At 42.6% G+C, this 20,934-nt stretch overlaps 1 protein-coding gene across 13 annotated transcripts in view; it reads left to right on the top strand.

Moving 5' to 3' along the window:
- The window catches only part of TNRC6B (trinucleotide repeat containing adaptor 6B), a 261,503-nt gene that overhangs the window by 139,489 nt on the left and 101,080 nt on the right, over nt 1–20,934 (top strand). The window lies entirely within an intron of this gene.

The following is a 20,934-nucleotide window of genomic DNA, read 5'->3' as shown; positions in this document are numbered from 1 at the left end:
GATGCAATATTGCATTGGTGATATTTGTGCCAAGGTGCATGACCCAAATCTAATCATGAGGAAACAAACATCAGACAAACCCAGTTTGAGGGACATCCTACAAATTAAATGACCTGTGATCATCTTTAAAAGTTCAAGGTTATGAAAGTCAAAGCAAGGCTGAGGAACTATTTCAGACTGAAGGAGACTAAAGAGTCATGTCAACTAAATGCCACATATGATGCTGACCTGGGTCCTTTTATTTTAAAAGACCATTGCTGGGACAAGAACAAAACTAGAATGGGGCCTGAGGATTAAATGATAGTAATGTATCAGTGTTAATTCCCTGATTTTGATAGCTGTATTTTAGTTACATAGGAGATTTTATTTTATTGTTCAAGAAAATCATACATTAAAGTATTTGGAGTGATGAAGTATGAGACTGACAACTTACTCTCAATGGTTCTGGGAGAATGAACTCTTTGTACCATATCTGCAACTTTTCTATAAGTTTGAGATTGTTTAAACATTTTAAAAGAACTTAAAAAATAATATTCTTGCCTAAAATTTAAATCATGAGAAGTACATAAAATTAAAAGTCCCCCATTTCTCATTTTAAACACCACTCCCCCCCCCCAATCCAACTCTGTAGAGATACCACTGTTAACAACGAATGCATATGCTTCTAGGCATTTTATTTATGTAGGAATGAATGTATATACAAGTAGATTATATTGAGTATTTATGGTATGCTGGCCACGTTGCATTCCTAGGAGTTATAATGATCAGCAATCAAAAGGCATGGTCCTTGCCCACCTCTGGTAGCTGCGTTTTGAAAACTTTGCCTGAGGGATTTTGAAAGTCAGAGAATTCCTATTTGTTCCAGTTTAAAGTCATTTAATTTGACTTTTATATTCCTGTATACCCTGCTTCAAGCAATGCTTTAAAAACCAGAATAAGCTTTTAAAACCTCTAAATGACTCCCCCCTCCACCCTTTTTTTTTTTTTTGGCCTCTGGCAGACCTGTTTTACAAATGACCAACTTTCTATTATGAGTTTTAACAAGAATGTTTTCACTTGTTACATTTCACATTTGAAAGAATCAAATAACTTACTTTTAGGGTATTATAATTGCAAATAGATTGTGATTTTCCTGTACTCAGTGAAGGAATGGAAATAAACCATTGCTGCTCATGAGTATGTATAAACTCGTATAGGATGGGAGATACGACTGAAAATTGTGAAAAAGAAGGGAGTCTGTCTTTCAAAAGGAGACGAACCCATTTCTTAAAGATTAATCTGATTTATGTAATGCCTCAGTAGCAAATGACTTATTTCTCAGTTTGGATTTATGTAGTCCACAGTGTCAGATAATCACCCTCATAGCTTTGTACAGACCAAAATGTTTCCTCCATATCACTGGCCCATACAGATCTCAAGTTCTTGCCGATGTATTAAAGGGGCCCATATGTAGAATGCCTGCTGGAATAGGAAGAGGAGTGGACTGAGTGGAGGGGATAACTGGGGTGGGTTGGGGGGGACATTGTTTCCATCCTGTCTTTCCTCACACTCTTACTGTCTTCTCTTGCTAGCCTCTTTCTTCTTGCCCAGGCTTTCACTAATGTTTTGATCTAAAACACTTTTGAATTTAGTGAGGAGGACCTTGGGGCCTGTTGCCTTAGACTGTGATGAGGCCAAGGTCTGTGTTGAATGGGCTTCAGCTTTGCAGGTTGGCATTAGCTTACCAGCAGGTTCCCCAAAATGCTGACCACTGATTATCAGCCTGTCTTGTTGAGTGTTTTAGAGAGAACTAATCATTGGTGTTCACAGTGTTGTTTAGCAAACTTCACGGATAGTTCAAAACAAAACACATTTTTGGTCCTAAGCTATTGGTGCTTCCCAGGCCCGTGTCAGGACACTAGTGCATCACAAAGACCTCACATGTCACAACAATGCCAGGTTTTCCCCACTGCCCAGGGTCTCACTCGCCCCCTTACTGGGTTCCCATCAGGCTCGCTTCTGGCTGTTTGCCCCACCTTCCTGTTTACATTAATCCATGTCCCACCACTTGCCCTTCCATAGCAGAAGTCAGCTTCATGAGAATACTCCATAAGAGTGCAAAAACTTACAAATGTGGAGTAAAATAGACAGAATTGGGAAAATAGCCCAATGAACTCTTTTTTTCCCTCAATAGTTTTTTATTGAAGTACAGTTGATTCACAGTGTTGTGTTAATTTTTGCTGTTCAGCAAAGTGACTCAGTTGTAAATATATATATATACACATTCTTTTTTTAATGTTCTTTCCATTATGGTTTATCATAGGATATTGAATATAGTTCTCCATGCTATACAGTAGGACCTTGTTGTTTATCCATCCTGTATATAAAAGCTTACATCTGCTAACTCAACCTCCCACTCCATCCCTCCCCCAGCCCCCTCCCCCTTGGCAACCACCAGTCTGTTCTCTATGTCCGTAATTCTGTCTGTTTCATAGGTAGGTTCATTTGTGTCATATTTTAGATTGTACATATAAGTGATATCATTTGATATTTGTCTTTCTGTTTCTGACTTCACTTCATACAATAATCTCTAATTGCATCCGTGTTGCTGCAAATGGCATTATTTCATTCTTTTTTTATGGCTGAGTAGTATTCCATTGTATATATGTACCACATCTTCTTTATCCATTCATCTGTCAATGAACATTTAGGTTGTTTTCATGTCTTGGCTGTTGTGAATAGTGCTTCTGTGAACATAAGAGTGCATGTATCTTTTTGAATTATAGTTTTGCCCAGATATATGCCCGGAAGTGGGATTGCTGGATCATATGGTAATTCTATTTTTATTTTTCTGAGGAACCTCCAAACTGTTTTCCACAGTCCAGTAAACTCTTTAATGATTACTTTGATAAATGCCACTTATGGAAAAGCTTTACAATTACAGTAAATTCTATATTTAAGATGAAATTTTGAGACCTGAAAATCCTCTTTCTTTCTTTATATAGCTTTGAGTTCAGTCATCAGAACATTCTCATGGGGTGAGGCCTTCTACTTTTGAGATTTTATATTTTGTTTTCATTTCCTGCCACATGGCAGGTGCAGCTGAGAAGTACCTTCAGAAATCATGGAAAATTCTGGCCTCATCATTCTGCAGGGTGCAGTGATCTATCTAGAATCCAGAAGGGCTGTTAGTTGCAGGATGGAAGGCTAGTGGCCAGCCTCAACTTGGACCTCTATCTTGTCTCTTATTGCCCTTTATGAAGTGTCTGTCTGTCTCACTTTTCCTTTCCTTCCTCACTCTTCCTTGTCCTCTTTCCATCCAAACAGCAGTACCTTCTTCAGCCCTCTGCGTCTCACCCCTACCAGCCACTTAGTAAATGAAAGGGAATCAAAAAGAAAGGAAAGAAAGGAAAAGAGAAGAAGAATCATTATAATGCAAAGTTTTGAGCGACATACATAACTCTGTGTCTTTATGTGTTGCCACATCTCTTTACATTTTTAGAGGATATGAATATTTTGTCTTTTGTAGTTCAGTAAGCCATCTGTACTGTGTTTAGACTCTGTGGGTTCTTTATTGTTATAAGAGAAGGAGGTATGGGGCAGGATCTTTTCATGTACTTGCAAATTTCAGTCAGTCCTGTATTTATTCATGGGCCACTAAGGTAAACTGGGCATGCAGGTTCAATTCTTCTCCTCTTTGTTCGGTTGCTGTGGCCAGTGTCCAGGGCCAGTCGTTCCAGATTCACCTACTGCCACTTCGGATTCCCAGCTACTAGCAGAGCCCAGACAGTATATCTTTTCTTGGCTGTTGACCTGCCCTTCTGCTTCCTCTGCCCCACTGTGTTCAGAAAATTCTAGCAAGTTACTACTAATGAGAGTAAGTTTTAAGTGTTGCAAAGCAGTTTGTGGAACTTGGGTTTTAATGCCTGCACCATTATTTGTAAGCATGATGTATCTCTGAATGATTACATGTGTAACCGACCCGGGGGCTTCTTGGCCTCATTGATGCTCTTCTGTGAGAATAATTGACTCTGGTAACTGCAGAGCTGCCTGCGGCTATCAAGGAGCTCTGCTATACTTATACCACCTGCTATTGTTCTCTTCTCGGCCGCCACTGCCGCTGCTTTTTCTATTTTTAATAAGTTGCCAATTACTGGGTTTTTGTAGGGATACCAACAGTTTGCTGAAATGGGCATAAGACAAATATAATTGCTTTCTAATCTTTATTTTCATTTATCCAATGAAATTATTGACATTAAGAAGCTCTTGGCAGGGGCTTCCCTGGTGGCGCAGTGGTTGAGAATCTGCCTGCCAATGCAGGGGACATGGGTTCGAGCCCTGGTCTGGGAAGATCCCACATGCCGTGAAGCGGCTGGGCCCGTGAGCCACAATTACTGAGCCTGCGCGTCTGGAGCCTGTGCTCCGCAACAAGAGAGGCCGCTAGAGTCAGAGGCCCGCGCACCGCGATGAAGAGTGGCCCCCGCTTGCCGCAACCAGAGAAAGCCCTCGCACAGAAACGAAGACCCAACACAGCCATAAATAAATAGATGAATAAATTAAAAAAAAAAAAAAAAACTGTGAAAACTGCAAAAAACCACACACTTAGGAACTGGCAAATCAAGGATTTAAAAAAAAAAAAAAAAAAAAAGAAGCTCTTGGCAGTTATTTTGAAAGTACTGATGCATTTTTATCTTACTAAACAGCACTGTTCAGTTTTTCCAGTTTGAAGGCGGTATACAAGCATGTAGCAGAGGGCACTCTTCCCAGCATACATTAATTTTGACGATGATGTTAATTTCAGGTGTATTCCACAGATGTGATCTAGGAGGCTGATCAGCTTTTCCTGACCACTGAACCACACGGGAGCGTACTGAGCCCGTTTTCTCAATTGTTTGGCTTGTTCTCTTAGGGGCAATTGTCAGCGCCTTTTGTCTGTTTTGTTCAATGATGCATCCCAAGTGCTTGATAGAATAGTAAATAATATTTGTAGCATTGTAGTAATTAAACAGATGCCATTCACAGATTATTTAGTGTTAGGTGAGATCATGTTTTTATGCACCAATACTGCAAAGGATTCTTTGGTATTGACTAGAGGTCAAAAGATTACTGGTACTCTAATATGAAGAAAGAATTTACACATAATGTATTAATGTAATCACCAAAATCACGAGATTAGTCCTGTTGGTTTGCCCACAGAAGCAGTAATGATCATCAACCTAGAAGCTTTAGGATCTGAGTGAGGTTCATTACTGAATCTTTAAAGTGAGTCATTAATTTGAAAATTGGCATTTAAGCATTGAGGGAAAAAAAGTAATTGAATAATTATTTGAAAGTTACCATTGTTAACCAACAGAGAAATACTAGCTTTTGTGACATTCTCAGTTTACGAATTATCTAAGTTTTTTAAATATAATTATTTAAAATGGTTGGAAATGATCATCTATAGAGCATGTTCTTTGAAATTAATCAGAAAAGTAGTTTTGAATCCATAAATATACTGTCAATGCTATTCTGATTTAGAGAACCCATCAAGTGAATTTGGGCAGCCTAAAGGGATTTTGATTATTAGGAAACAATAATTCCTTTTTGGTTCTGAGGTTAAAGTGGATTTTGTTCTTCTCATCTATCACAATACAAGGGGACAATACAATAGTATTTAAGAGATTATGCAGTGGAACCAAATACTGGTTTCTGTTTCCAAAGTGCCTCCTTGGGTCCTTACCTCTTTAAGCCAGTTTCCTCAACTGTAGAATGAGGTTAACAATTTACCTCAGATGTGTGAGGATGACATATTTAGGGCAGTGTCTGACACATAATGAGCACTGAAATATCAGATATTAATATGGTTATTAAAATGTCTGAGATGCTCATTCAAGAGGTTACTGGGCATTAGAAACTGTTTCTAAAGATCAGCAGAGTTTCATCTCTTTTATTTAAACCAGGGGTCCCCAACCCCTGGGCCACGGACCAGTACCAGTTGCCGCCTGTTAGGAACCACGCCGCACAGCAGGAGGTGAGAGGCGGATGAGCCAGCGAAGCTTCATCTGCCGCTCCCCGTCGCTCCCTATCGCCCTCATTACCACCTGAGCCAGCCCCCCAGCCCCCGTCCGTGGAAAAATTGTCTTCCACGAAACCAGTCCCTGGTGCCCAAAAGGTTGAGGGCTGCTGATTTAAATGATTCCCTGTTTAAGAATATAATTCTTAAAAGTATTACTACAGTAGCAACAGAAAAAATAAGAAATTTGGAGCTAAACCTAGTAAGATCTCCATGGAAGAAAATGTGAACTTGTATTAGGAGACATGAAGGTGTAAATAAGCACAGAACTCTGTCATGATCATGGGTGAGAGGGCTCAGTAATTTAAAGATGTCATTTCTCTGCAAATTGGCATTTAAGTCCACAGCAATTCCAATAAAAATCCCAGTAATTTTTTTGAAACTTTATAAGCCTATTTACATTTATTTATTTATTTATTTATTTAGTTGGTTGGTTGGTTGCTCCAGGTCTTAGTTGCGGCCCACCGGCTCCTTAGTTGCGGCATGCAAACTCTTAGTTGCGGTATTCATGTGGTGTATAGTTAGTTCCCTGACCAGGGATCGAACCTGGGCCCCCTGCATTGGGAGTGCGGAGTCTTAACCACTGCGCCACCAGAGAAGTCTCTGATTTTTAAATTTATACAGAAGAAAGAACAGGAATGACAAGTAGGAGGACTTACGCTACTAGATATCATGACTTACGGTAAAGCTGTAGTAATGAATACAACCTTGTATAGATGCAGGGGTAGAGATGGATCAGTGGATCAGAGTGGAAAGCCTAGACCCAGACCACTAAGCATGTATGGAATCTATGATAGAAATGGCCTCACCAGTCTATCAGTGGGAGAGGTGAAAATTGACACAGCAGATTAGTAGGGGAAAGGATGGACTTTTCAACAAATGGTGCTGGGTTGCTCTATATGATTGTAATAGGCTCCTGGGGCTGCCATAACAAAATGTCACAAACTGCATGATTTATAACATCAAAAAATTACACTGTTACAGGTCTGGAGGCTGAAAGTCCAAAATCAAGGTGTTGGCAGGGCCAGGCTCCCTCTAAAAGGCACTAGGGAAGAATCTTTCCTTATCTTCCAAGCTTCTGGTGTTTGCCTGCAATCCTTGGCATTTCTTGGCTGTGGCTGCATCACTCCAATTTCTGCCTCCATTTCACAAGACCATCTTCACCCTGTGTGTAAGGATCAAGTCAGACACTGGGTACAAAAATAAATGCCATATGGGTTCAGATAAATGTAAAAAGATTTAATAATTCTAGAAACAAATATAGGAGAATATCTATGACCTTGGGACAGGGATGTTTTAATCACAATCCTAAAAGCACAAATCATGAATGAAAAAAGTTGATACATTCATGTTCATCATAATTAAGAACTTACATTCTTCAAATGACATTATAGTGAAAGTAAAAGAGAAACTAGGAGAAAATATTTTCAGCACATATGATCAACAAAGGATTTGAATCCAGAATACATAAAGAACTCCTACAAACCAATAAGAATAAGACCTAGTAGAAAAAAATAAATGAAATAAGAATTTCACAGTAGAGAAAAATCCAAATGTCCAATAAATATAGGGAAAAAATGCAGCTTAATTAGTAGTCAAGGAAATGCAAGTTAAAGCACAGTGAGATAAGATTTTGCACTCATCAAATGAGCAAAAGTTAAAAGATTTGAAAATACCAAGAATTGGTGAGGATATGGGACAATGAGAATTTTTATACTCTTCTGGTGGGAGTGTAAATTTTAGTAACCACTTTGGAAACAGTGTAGCAATATCCAGTAAAGTTGGAGAACATGGACACCCTGTGACCCAGCAGTTTGAGTTGTAGGCACGAACCTACCCCCACTGAAGAACTCTTGTGTATATGTTTGTATAGGGAGACATGTTCCAGGATGTTTATGGCAACATTGCATATACTTGTAAAAACTGGAAACCTAGACGTTGGTCAGAAGGAAAATGGATAATGTGTTAAAAAAAAAAATACCTTGTGGTATATTAACAATGGAACTCTGTACAACATTTACATGAATGAACTATAACACAACGTAACAAATGAATTTCAGGAACATAGTGTTGAGTAAGAAAAGCAAGTCACAAAAAGAATAAAATTGTATGATTCCATTTATAAAATTCAGAATGTATACAGTCAAATATATTGTTTAGGTTATTGTTTAAGCATTATGTGGTAAAGCAAGGGGGTGATAAGCATCAACTGAGGGGTAGTTACCTGTCAGGGTGGGAAAAGGTGGGATCACAGAGGGTACCAGGGGCTCTAAGTACTGGCAGTGTTCTAGTCTTTAACTGAGTACTGCGTACATGGATATTCTTTCGTATGCATTAAATATTTAATAATAAAAAATTTTAAAACTTTGAAAAAGTTACCCTCATAAGTTTTATTGTTTTTAAGAGCAGAAAAATAACAGAAATGTCAGGTCTCCATCCAAAAATTCAGGCACTGAATACTTATTTTTACATGTGTTTTGAATTCTTTGTTGCTGAGAGATGCTTGAAACTGGGAGAGGGGAAAGGCGGGCCCAGTGATCCTTGTCTGTCTCATGTCTCTGGCGTTGAGGAGGCTTCTGCCACTGCAGACGTGACATTTGTGTCTTAAGACCCTGCTGAAGGGGCTTTTAACAGCATGTGAAAGCATATTCACATTTTTAGCGAAGCAACAATATGCCCATCTCCTGTTCATTTCATTATTTTCTTGGCATCTGAGTAACTGAGCCAGATGGAAAATGTTTCCCACATTAGGTTCTATTTCGACATGTCAGCCATTTAATTTTATTGTCCCTAATCTCCTGTTGATAAGACTTCAAAATGTGAGTGGTTGACTAAGAGAGTCCAATTTATTCTAGTCAAGGTTGATAGCAGCCTGTTCTTGGGGCAGACTTCCTTTAGAACATTTACTTTCCCACTATGTTCTCCAGTACAGAAGCTTTTAATGATAGCTTACACCTGCCCCTTTCCGTTCAAATCATGTACTGAATAGAGAGTAAGAACACAATAAATAAAACTAGCTTTCATTTCTTCCAACCCATCTGGACATGTAGTCATCTGGCTAGCAAGAAAAAGCTCAAATCTTTATCTCACCAAAATAACATGGAAAATTCAATATTAAGCAAAAGAAAAAGTTTAAATTAAGAACATGGGCTTGGCATCAGACAAACCTAGGTTCAAGCCTCAGATCTGCCTCTTATGTGTAAACCCTTTGTAATTTACTTAAAGTCTCTGAACCTCAGGTTTCTCACTTATAAAATGGGGATGTTGATAGTTCCGATCTCATAGTTTTAAGGATTAAAGAACTAATAGATATAAAACATGTGATTGTTACTCTTGGACCAGCCCTAATTTTCATACAAAAAGCAGGCACAGGTTGGGCCCTTTGGTCAGGTATTTCTCCTGCCTCCCCATCTGCCCCTCAGGTTTCACAGGGCACATCATCTCTACTTGCCATTTAACTAGTTGTTTGAGCATGGGCAAATCACATAAAATCTCTGAAATGGTTTCTTCAACTATAAAACAGAGATGGCAATATCTGTGTCACAGTTTTGCTACACAGATCAAATAGTCAAGTGAGATGAGGCAGTGGGCATGAAAATGCTCTGTCCTCTGTAGCAGTGTGGGAACCTGTCCATTCCACCCCACCCGCTGCCAAGCAAGCCTGTTAATGTTTGTCGAATGACAGAGTTTTATCTTCATAAAATAGCTTTGAAGGTACATGGCTCAGACAGTCTTTGCTTAAAATTGATAAGAGTTTGTGAATCTATTTCTGCTTGCAGATTCATTGAGAACTATTTGATACTTTGGTCAAAATTATTTTCTGTAACATTTTTTTATGCATTGCTTTCAGTGGTTAAAACAAGTAGGTGAGTGTAGAGTCTTATCATATCACTTCCTAAACATTTCCTCTTTACTGCAGTGGAGACAGTGTTAGAATCTTAAATGAAGGTGAGGATAGAAACTATTAACAGACTCGTGGTAACATTCTTTGATACTCATCTTCCCTAGAACTTAGTCAATTAAATTGTAAAGAAGATAAAGTGGTTTTATAAGCTGTGGTTTGCTAAGACTTATATCATCTTTAGATTTGTCTTTTGCCGTCTTCTCTTCCTGCTCTCTGGAAAAACTCATTACTCCCGGGACTTGGGCTACTGTCTCTGTGCCCTGTAAAATTCCTGATTCTTGTTACCAGCTCCACTGTTCCTCTGAGTTTCCAAGCCCTGCTCACCATCTTTATCTGGATGCCCGTGGACACACAAGTGTTGCCATATCCCAAACTGAACTCATTATCTCTTGCCTCCTTCCCCCAGCCCCACATCCATAGTCTTCCGCCTGCGTGCTCACTCTTGATTTATAGCCCATTCTTTACCAGTTACCCTAGTCTAGGAACCTGGATAATTCTTTGTTTTGGGGGCCTGTCCTGTGCATCGTAGAGTGTTAGCAGCATTTGTGGCCTTAACCCACTAGATGCCAGTAGGACGCTGGCCCCCTCAGTGGTGACAATCAAATATGTCTCCACACACTGCTGCCATATGTCCCCTGGGGGGCAAAATCACCCCTGTTGAAAATGACTGTCTTACACACTTTTTCTCTTACCTCTCACATTTAGTCAGTTACCAAGCCCTTTTGATTCTGCTTCCTGAATATCTTTCGGAGATTTCATCTTTCCTTTTTATTCTCTTTGCTCATGCCTTAGTTCAGGCTCTTTTCTCCTGCCTGAACTATTTTAGTAGTACTAAGAACACCACCTGTATTGAGTACCTCACACGCTTTACATGTATTTACATATAATCCTCACCACAAACTTATTGTCAGTCTCTCAGTTGCGAGCAACCTAAATCTAGCTCAACATTTCAACCAAAAGAGGAACTTAAGGGCCTGTGGTACTAGGAAGCCCAGGACTGTACCCCACTCTGGACCTCTAGGCTGTGCTTGCCTGTGCTTTGCTTCCATCTGACAGGCTTTCACTGCAGGGCAGCCAGAGGCCCTGGCAACTCTTAGCCCCGCATTGTCCTACAGACCTCCATCCCAGAGAGAACAGCAGGAGGGTGTCACCAGAACTCTGGCAGCAGTCCGCAGAGGCCAGTTCCTCACCTACCACAGAAATGTGTAGGGAGATAGTCTCCATTTGACATTAAGGAAACCGAGGCTCTGGTGGGGGAACCCTGCGCCTAAGGTTACCTTGTGGGTGGGGTCTGACCCCAAAGCCTAACTCTTTCTCCTGCTGTGTGCTATATCCTAATGCATCTATCCTTTGCTCTATCTCTTCTCCTGCTGCATAGGCTTCTTTCTCTTCAAAGGTTAGCTTTCTAAAATGAAAATTTGGTTGTTTAAAATTAGTTTACATCGCTTAGTAGATTTCTTCAATGGTCCCTCACCAAGATAAAGTCCAAATCTAGCCTGAAAGACAAAGCCCTTTGTACTGGCCCCTGCTTACCTTAGAACTGGCTCCTGTTATTTCCCTAGCTGTATATTTAAGGCTCCAGCCACCCACTGCTTTAAAGCTGCATGCTTCTGCGGTTTCTGCAGTCTCGTGGAGTGGCCAAGATCACTGGGAAACAGACAGACCTGTGTTTGAATCTTGGTACCTACCAGTTCTGTGACCTTGGGCCCTGCCTGGACCACCCTGCCCACCGTGTCCCCCTAGCTGAGGTCTGTCTTTAGGACGGTGAACGTGGCCCTTGCTGGAGAGGCCTTGTTGGCCCCTCAGTGCCTCTACCCTCTTCACCTTCCATTCTCAGCCTCTGCACATACTGCTGTTAACACTTTCATTAGTATCCTTATTGCCAGCACTGATTATTTTTTAAAAGCATACCTTAGGGAACAGATTAGCTTGGAGTTTTTATGGCCTTTGGGTATGGACACAGGCCAAGGTTGTGGTCTCTGTGTACTGGGTTTCTGCATGCTTCCAGCATGCGTCAGCTTCCCTTGTAGCTGTGGCTTTGCTCTGGCCTGTGTGCCTTGCCTTACACCAGCCGGGTATTTCTGATTTCTTTTTCAAATAGTCTTAAGCAGTGCTGTCCAGTAGAATTTTCTGTGGTGATAGAAATGTTCTGTGTCTGTGCTATCCAGTCAGGTAGCCAGGAGCCACGTGTGGCTCTTGAACATTTGAGATGTGTGACTGAGGAAGTAATTTAAATTTTTTATTTAACTTTAGTCAATTTACGTGTGGCTAGTGGCCACCATATTGTACAGCTCTGGTCTTGACTGTTAATTACTTAACCCTTCCTGTTAAGTGAGACGTTACGTCTTCTCATAATTTGGAACTTCTGATGTCCTTCTGCTCTTTTGTGGAACATTGTTCTGTACTTCAGTGCCTGATGCATCTAGAGTAGTAAACTTGTGTTAAAATTGAGTAAAATACTTAATGTCACTGAACTGTATACTTCAAATTGGTGAATTTTATGTCATGTGTGTTTTACCACAATAAAAAAGAAATGAAAGTTTGCCCGCATGGTGAATGGTGGTAAAGTCTGCAGTGACGAGCCATCAGGGAGATTTTTGCTGAGGAGAGAGTGCCCTCAGTATGACAGGCATGAGCAGTGGCCCAGGGGAGAGGGGTGACAAGTGGCTTCCTGACCTGGACCTGGAGAGGCTGGTTAGCAAGTAGGCGCCAGGCCTTGAGGAGCCCCAGGTGGCAGGCTAAGGAGATGAGGCTTGGTCCTGAAAGCTGTGGAGGGATTGTAAGCAAGCAAATGACATGTTTGGATTTTATTTTTATAAAGATCACTCTGGGGCCGCTCTGTGGAAAATGTATCGGAGTGCGGCAAAACTGGACCATGGGAGACACAATCAGGCTAATGACAACCACAGTGATAATAACAGCAGCTTCCATTCAATGTGGCGGCGATTCAGGAGGAGATGATGCTGAGAGCCTGAGAGTGCCTGACGGGGTTAGGAAAGATGCCGTCTCTTATTTGAAAAACAAGGTGTCCTTATTTGAAGAGGTCTTTATCTACTTTGCATTGTACTGCTGTGTAAGAATAGCTAATCCAAAGCCACCTGAGTTATCTTGTTCTTTAATCACTCTTTAAATATGGAAAAAAGAACTCTCAATTAATATGACAAATGATAAAAATATGTAAGGTCTTTTCCTTAAAAAATAATGTACATAGGTATTGGCGGGGGAGAGGGATGGCGGTGGCTATAAAAGGGTAACCCAAGGGATTCTTGTAATGGAACTGTTCTGTATCTTACTATGGTATGGTGGTGGTTGTTTGAATTCACACGACAAGCTGCCTAGAACTGAATACACACATGCGCACACAGGCACAGATGAGTACGTTGTAAAGCTAGTGAAATCTTAATAAGGTTGGTGGATTATATCAATGTCAGTTTCCTAGTTGTGATATTGTGCCATAGTTACGTAAGATTTACCATTGGAGGAGACTGAGTGAAGAGGATACAGGATCTCTCTGTGTTATTTCTGACAACTGCATGTGAATCCACAATTACCTCAAAATAAAAAGTTAAAAAGAAAAACAACAAAAAAACGGAATAAAGCAGATCTCCTTGGAGCTCCTGGCTTTCAGTATTTTCCTTTTATTTGGATGTTTCTTCAGTAATAATTTTCTACAGAAGTGACTTGATTACATTTGACACGTTGCTAAAGAATATTTAGCTGTTTTGTCAATTCTGAGATACACATTTTTTCTTTACCTTTTAACATCTTTGAAATAAGGATGCATCTTACAATTCATGGAGACTTGGCGTTGAGCCAGCTTAATCGGCAGCAGTTTTTCTTAATGGTACCTAAAATGTTGGTGTGTCCTACAGTCACTGGTGTCCTACATTGGATACGTTTGATTCCTGAGTCATTTGACCATCTTGGAAAAGAACAGAGGCTGGTAAAAGTTTTGTTTGACACACTTGTGTGTATGTGTGTGTGATTTTTCAGTTAGTAAGCTTGTGTTTCTCAGCTCCAAGCCCACCCTTCTATACTCTGTTTCGTGATGTGAAAGCTGGGCTTCTACCAGCCGCACGTGTGCTTGCCACCTAGCTCTTTGTCAGGCTGTACCAACAGGGCGTGTGAGAGGCTGACTGCAGGGCCTCTTTCTTCTTCCTGTCTGCTTCCTCTTCCCATGAGGGTCACTTGAGCAATACTTCTTTGCCCCAGCGGCAGCAGCAGGGGCTTCCTGTAGCAGCAGCTGAATGCACTTTCCAGTTTTTCCAACACTTGCAGGACCAGCTTCCCTGCAACCCCCCGAGGCCTTGGCACCCACCCACAGCCCCCTGCTCGGAGCCTCTTCCCTTCTTCCCCAGCCCTAGGGCTGCTGCTACCTCTGCGGTACCTTAGCGCTCGCTCTGTCTCTCTCTCTGTTTGATTTTTCAGTGACTAGTTAATAACTGTGTACCTAGTTAACTATTCTTGTCATTGAAACCTCTCTGTTAGGGGCTTCCCTGGTGCCGCAGTGGTTAAGAATCTGCCTGCCAGTGCAGGGGACACGGGTTCAGGCCCTGGTCAGGAAGATCCCACATGCCACGGAGCACCTAAGCCCGTGCGCCACAACTACTGAGCCTGCGCTCTAGAGCCCGTGATCCACAACTACTGAAGCCCATGCGCCTAGAGCCCGTGCTCCGCAACAAGAGAAGCCACCGCAATGAGAAGCCCATGCACCACAACGAAGAGTAGCCCCCACTCGACACAACTAGAGAAAGCCCGCACGCAGCAACGAAGACCCATTGCAGCCAAAAATAAATAAATAAATTTATCTAGCTAGCTATTTATTTATTTTAAAAGAAACAAAAACAAAAAAACCTCTCTGTTAAAACAGCACGTGCAGTCTGTCTCCCGCGGGGATCGTGCCTCATCCTGGGAAGACCAGCGGGATGCGCGTGGCCTGCATCCCAGCTCCTCTCGCACTTGCTCTCCCCTCTGCAGCCCGGGCCCTTTTTGAAATAGAAATCTGATATCAGCAGTGGATTCCCATGCTCTGAGGAAAAAAGAAAATTGGTCGACAGCCCCTGCAGGCCCCGTGAACAGCCCAGTCTCACCTCACACTTCACTTCCCCTGCCTTTGTGACCCAGCCACACTGGTCGTATTTCAGTTCCTCAACAGCCCGGTTTCGTCCCGCTGCACAGCCTTGGCCGGGGCTGCCCCCTCTGCTTGGACACACCCACGACCCCCGCCCCCCCCCAGTTTGCCCTTTCTTCCATTAAGTCTCAGTGTAATTGTAACCTCCTTGGGAGTATCCTTCTCCCCGCCCCACCCCCAGATCTGTGCTCCCCACCACGTGCACTCATGGTACCCGTACCCCCTTCAGCACTTATCACAGCCTCAGTGGACGTTTATATATGTTTCTCTCTTCCCCAGCTGCACCGTTAGTTTCATGAGGGCAGGACTAAGTCAGTGTTTGGTTTTTTCTTGTTTCTTTTCTTGACTGCGGTGTCCCCAGTAAGAAACGCCTGACGCATCTTAGTGCTCAGATAATTGTTGAATGAACAGGGATATTGTAAAATAAATATTTATTAAAAGTAGGAAGGGACCATTTGGTGATATCTTGATGGTGAATTAATTTTTATTATAAGCTAAAAATTTTTGAGAAAGTCTCTCTTGCTGTGAGTTAAAATACTTCAATAAAAATACTGACAAGTAAGGCTTCCTTGGAGGCACAGTGGTTAAGAATCCACCTGCCAATGCAGGGGACACGGGTTTGAGCCCTGGTCTGGGAAGATCCCACATGCCGTGGAGCGACTAAGCCTGTGCGCCAAAACTACTGAGCCTGCGCTCTAGAGCCCACGAGCCACAACTACTGAGCCCACGTGCCACAACTACTAAAGCCTGTGCGCCTAGAGCCCATGCTCCGTGGCAAGAGAAGCCACCGCAATGAGAAGTCCGCGCACTGCAATGAAGAGTAGCCCCCGCTCGCCGCAACTAGAGAAAGCCCCGCGCAGCAACGAAGACCCAACGCAGCCAAAAATAAATTTAAAAAAAAAAAAATTATGGCTGTTTTTTTTTCCAAAAAAAATACTGACAAGTAGCCAAACTATAAGAAAAAAATTCACTTATTGAACTGGAAGTCATAGTATGTTATTAGATTGCTGTCTTCTGAGATATTCAGATGGAAAAACAATATGAAGACCTGTGTACCCTCATTAAAGCCTAATTCTGTATTACCACCTCCTCCTCAAAAGACAGAAGTAGAAGTTATCCTACTTAGTTTCTTTGAGTTGCCGTTAGTCTCAAATAGGAGATTTTGCTACAGCCTGAACCCACAATATCTGCATTTCTAAGACTGTTTCTCTCAATCCAGCACCGTGCCCTGTGTATGACTTTGCTTCCTTTCCTCTGTCTTCTCAAGGTCTTGGTCACACGGGCAAAAGCCTTGTCCTCGAGCTGGGTATACCCTACATATATCCCTTCTGCAGCCCATTACCATACTCTGAAAATTCCTTCTGACCTTGAAAGCATTTCCTTCATTGCTTCTTGTCTTTCATCACTGTGTTATTGGCATCAGCCTTTTGGTAGCTAACAATTAAAAAGTAGAGACTGTTTTTTGATACTTGTTCCACGTAATAGTTCCCAAATTATTTTATTGAAATTGGATTTTACTAATTCTGTAAAATCACCATAAAATGTTAGGGCTGAAAGTAACCCGACATCATCTAGCCAAATTCCTTCTCTCACATGTGTGACCCAGAGCTGGTGAGTGTTGGATGCAGAGCCAGGGCTCCAGATGCCCTGCCTCATGTGTTCAGTGACAGTGGGGGCTGACGCCTACTGTGTGTAAGGCAGTGTCAGGAACGAACGCACAGTGTGGCTATGTGATTTCTTTCTAAGCCAGTCCTCTAGGATTTATACATCCAGATTAGCATTGCTTTCATAAAGCAGGCAGTTCAGATATTGAAAAAAAGTGCCCTAGCACTAGTATAGTCTGAAAGAGGAGTTACCAAACTATTTGACCCAAGAAAATGTTACTGGACTAATCACAGAGATGTCTTCAAGATAACTGCTTTGAAGAGGACAAAACTTATTTGTCACAGTAAATCCTGGTATGATTGTCAAATTCTCAGGCTTATTTCTTTATAATAGTTTATAGAGTTAGGGCTACTGTTTTCAGGGTGCTTATAATATTCTTAGAGACAATGACCTAATTTAATAATACTAGAAATAATTGTAAAATCCTATTACATGGCAGCGTATTGATGACTAGGTGATAGTGAAGAATTCTGAGCAGGGCAGGGAAGTGCTGTCAAGAAGGCTTCTGTAGGAGAGGGACTCAAGCCAGCCCAGGGACGGTTGGACAGACATCCTCTTTATTTCTTTGTATTCACAAGTATTTAGTGAGTGCCTTTCTTGGACTAAACATGGGTGGCACAGGGTGACCAGAGAAAAGGCAGAAGGTGACAGTGGGTTCTAGTAACAGGAAGTGAAGGTTTGTCTGGGGAGGCGAGGAAGAGGAGATGGAGATGTAAATTGAGGCCACAGGCAGGGCAGGCTTTACGGGCCAGGCTCAGAAGTGGAGGCTCAGGAGTGGAGGCTCAGAAGTGGAGGCTCAGAAGTGGAGGCTTGATCCTGATGGGCAGGGTGAGTTCAGTCAGTGTCCAAACCAGGACACTTTTGAGGAGCAACAGGCTTAAACCAGACGTCCAGGCATTCTGGGAAGCAGGCTCACCGGGCAGATGACATCATATATACCCACAAAAGAGTGAAGTTGCTGTCAGAGGCAGTTATCTGATTAAAAGTCAAATGAACCTTTATTGTTATAGTTACCCCATTGTGTAGAAATTGTCGTTTACCAGTTTCTCTCCCTGGGAGAGCAGGCTGAGCCCATCGAAGTCAGGACCTGTGTCTGGTTCCCAGGGCCAGGATAATACTGGGCACTTAGAAGGTGGACAGTCAATATTTGCTTAGAAAAAAATGAATAAGTGCTTGGGGCTTACAGGAATCCTTGCATTGGATCTAACAGGAAGACGTGGAGGGGCTGAGACTTGGGTGGGGAAACTTCAGCTAGATGGAAACAATATACTGTTGGCCCTCCATGTCCGCGGGTTCCCTATCCCAGGTTGGCTGAATTCACGGATGCGGAACCCGCGGATACGGAGGGCCGACTGTACTCCGTCGTTCTGTATAAGGGACTGGAACATCCGAAGATTTGGTGTCCATGGGGGTTCCTGGAACCAATCCTCTGTGGATACCGAGGGACAGCTGTTTGAAGGAGCAAGAGTCATTTCTGGAGGTGGAAATCACCTTAAGCAAAGGTCCAGGCTTGGGAATGCAGGCTGGAGGAGGCCCAGCAGGAGGCTGGAGGTTCCTTGATTGCAGTGGGAGGACAGGAAGAGTCCTGGACATGACAGCAGGTGCTGTTAGGTGTTCGCTGTGGACCCCTCCCCCCAACCCCATGCCAGCACCTACTCTTCTAACTGCCTTTTACCCTGCAGACTTAAGCTAAATACTTTGGTGTCAACAGTGGCCACACAGATCTTACTGTGCCTTTCACTTAACAAGTTGGTTCCCTCCCCGTGCCTTTTAGACTGGTTCTTCCCTCTCTCTAGAACATTCTTCCCACACATGGCTTTTTTTTCAAATATCACCTTCTCAGAAGCTTTCCCTTACCTTATCCAGAAGAACCCATTCTCTGACCTCTCCACATTCTGTCCTATTACCCTGCCTGCTTTATTTTCTTCATCAGTCGCTACTAAAATCATATTATTCATTAGTTAGTTGGCTTACTGCTGGTTTTCTCTTACTGGAATGTAAGCACCATTTCTATCTTTTTCTCCTGTATCCTGAGTACCCAGAACAAGGTGTGGCCTATAGGGGGCACTAAATGATTGCATGGAGAAAAATGTTTTATTACACAGGGAAGCCCTTCCTTTTGGAAAAACCATTAGGAAACGTAGGAACTTTATTAGCAACAGTTTATGCTACAGCTCACAGCTGATCTTGCTGAGAACTGCTGTTATAGTAGGTGAGGGCTGGAGGTTGGAGCATTTTAGCATGTCCTAGCCTGGATGCTCTGGCCTCCTGAATCCTAAATCTATAGTACCGGTTACTTGTGGGTTACAGAAAGTGTAGTGGGGAATCCTTGTTGAAGGATCCTCAGATTCTTGATAACCATGAACAGGCCACAACGTTCCTGGAGCTGAAGCCGGAATCCCGAGTATGACCAGGATGTAAGGCAGGGCGGTATATATGTACTCAGGTGCAGTTTCCTCTCCATTGGAGAGAGGGGTGGAGGTTGAGCCCCCTTCCCTCCCCAGCCCCACCTTCTGGGGAGCCTTTGTCACTCTGTCAACATTAGAGTGACTTAGAAGAGGGAGGGAGGGACTGTTTGAATTTTCCCTGCTGGAGGCAGAAAATAGTTTTGTTAGCCTTGCGTGCTCACTGTTGTTCAAGTGTTTGCTTAAGTCATTTTATCTTCTTGGAAATTTTTCTCCCTTTTGGTTAGCACTTCTGTGGTTTAGTTCTGGTACATAGTGTTTGATTTCCCTTCTTGTTTCATCCTTTTTAAAATTTTATTTTAGCAAAAGATGTACATACAAGAGTGGAAAGCTTAACTGTGGAAACCCCAAGTTGGCCAGAAAAACTGGCAGGAATTGTGAATGCGCTCACTTTCCTTTCCCTTTTAAAGCCTTTGTTTTAGGAAAAAGGAAATTGGTGTATTTGGAGAGCAGTTGTTAGCTTTTCAAGACTGGGCTCGTTGGTCTCATTTGGTAAGGGCCCAGAGCATGTCAAATAAAATGAGTGAAAAACGTAAAGCTAAAGCAGGCATGTAGCGGAAAGCAAATAACTATAAATTTTAACCCCAAAGCCCCACCTAATATGCTTTTAGCAAGAGGGCTTGACTGTTTCTGGGAAGCTTCAGGTTTCCTGATGATGGTGGAATCCCTGTAAGGCATCCCATCTCCTGCCCTTCCCAGCTCACCCCACCGTCACCACCAGTTTTGTTGATACCTGTAGCACTCTATCTTGTGTCTAGACGCTCATGCCCCGCCAGCATGTCGAAGACTCCAGTTCTTCCACTATTCCCTGTGACACAACATAGCATATAGTTTCTTTTTGTCAGGGCAATGGTTTCCTTCTTTCGGGTGTATGAATTGTTTGACAGTAGTACTTACCTATATTCCTAAGACAGATCTTGGGTGTCTAGCTGATGTTTCAGGAGCCGTGTTCCTACACCACTTGAGTGCTCAGGAAATTTGTAAACGCAGATTTGTTTGGTTGCTGGTTTTCTCTTAGGTAAAGATTATTGGCTACCTTCTTGCCCCCTTTATTGACTCCTGTCTACCTCCTGGCCGCCCTGGCTCCAGCACTCCCATTGGACATTCTGCCCCAATCTGTCCTTATTCCAGGTTTCCTGTGTTTCAGAGTTAGATGGTTGCCTGGTGAGCCTGGAGTCCATATAAGGGGTGATTTAATTGAAGGATTTCGATGGCTGATGTCCTGAAGTTGAGGTGTCCTGGCCCATCCATCTCTTTTTCCATTTTAGGGTGTAGCCAGGAGGCAGGATGACGAGTCATACCTAACAATGCGGGCACTTTCTACCCCAGGAGCAGTGGAGACAGCAACAAATTCTCGCTCTCTGGCGTCTCCCCTGACCTTCTCTCTCTTCACGCCATCTCATAGCCCCTCGTGGAGGTAAAAGTTGCGAGTCCCTGAAACCTCTTAATTGTCCATCTGCAGCTTATTGCTTGAGGAAGTTTTTATTCTGTCATGGCTGACCTGGATAGCCTACATCTTCATGTTTGGTGGGCTGCACAGTTCCCTCTGTGTACCACTGTACGAAATGCTGAGGTGTCAGGAATAAAAGGGGTTGAAAGGGGATGGGGAGATGACCAAGGGGAAACTTCTTGGCTATTTGAAGGCCTTGACTGGAACCAAAAGAAAGGAGTGGGATTTGCATTCCAGGCGTGCAGGGAGGCAGGGGTGGGGGGTGGGCATGGGCCAGACAGGCGG

This window comes from Balaenoptera physalus, assembly GCF_965194825.1.
Source record: "Balaenoptera physalus genome assembly, chromosome: 13".
In the NCBI taxonomy this organism is placed as follows: Eukaryota; Metazoa; Chordata; class Mammalia; order Artiodactyla; family Balaenopteridae; genus Balaenoptera; species Balaenoptera physalus.
Note: the sequence above shows the minus strand (reverse complement) of the source record. Positions and strands in the feature narration are given on the sequence as shown.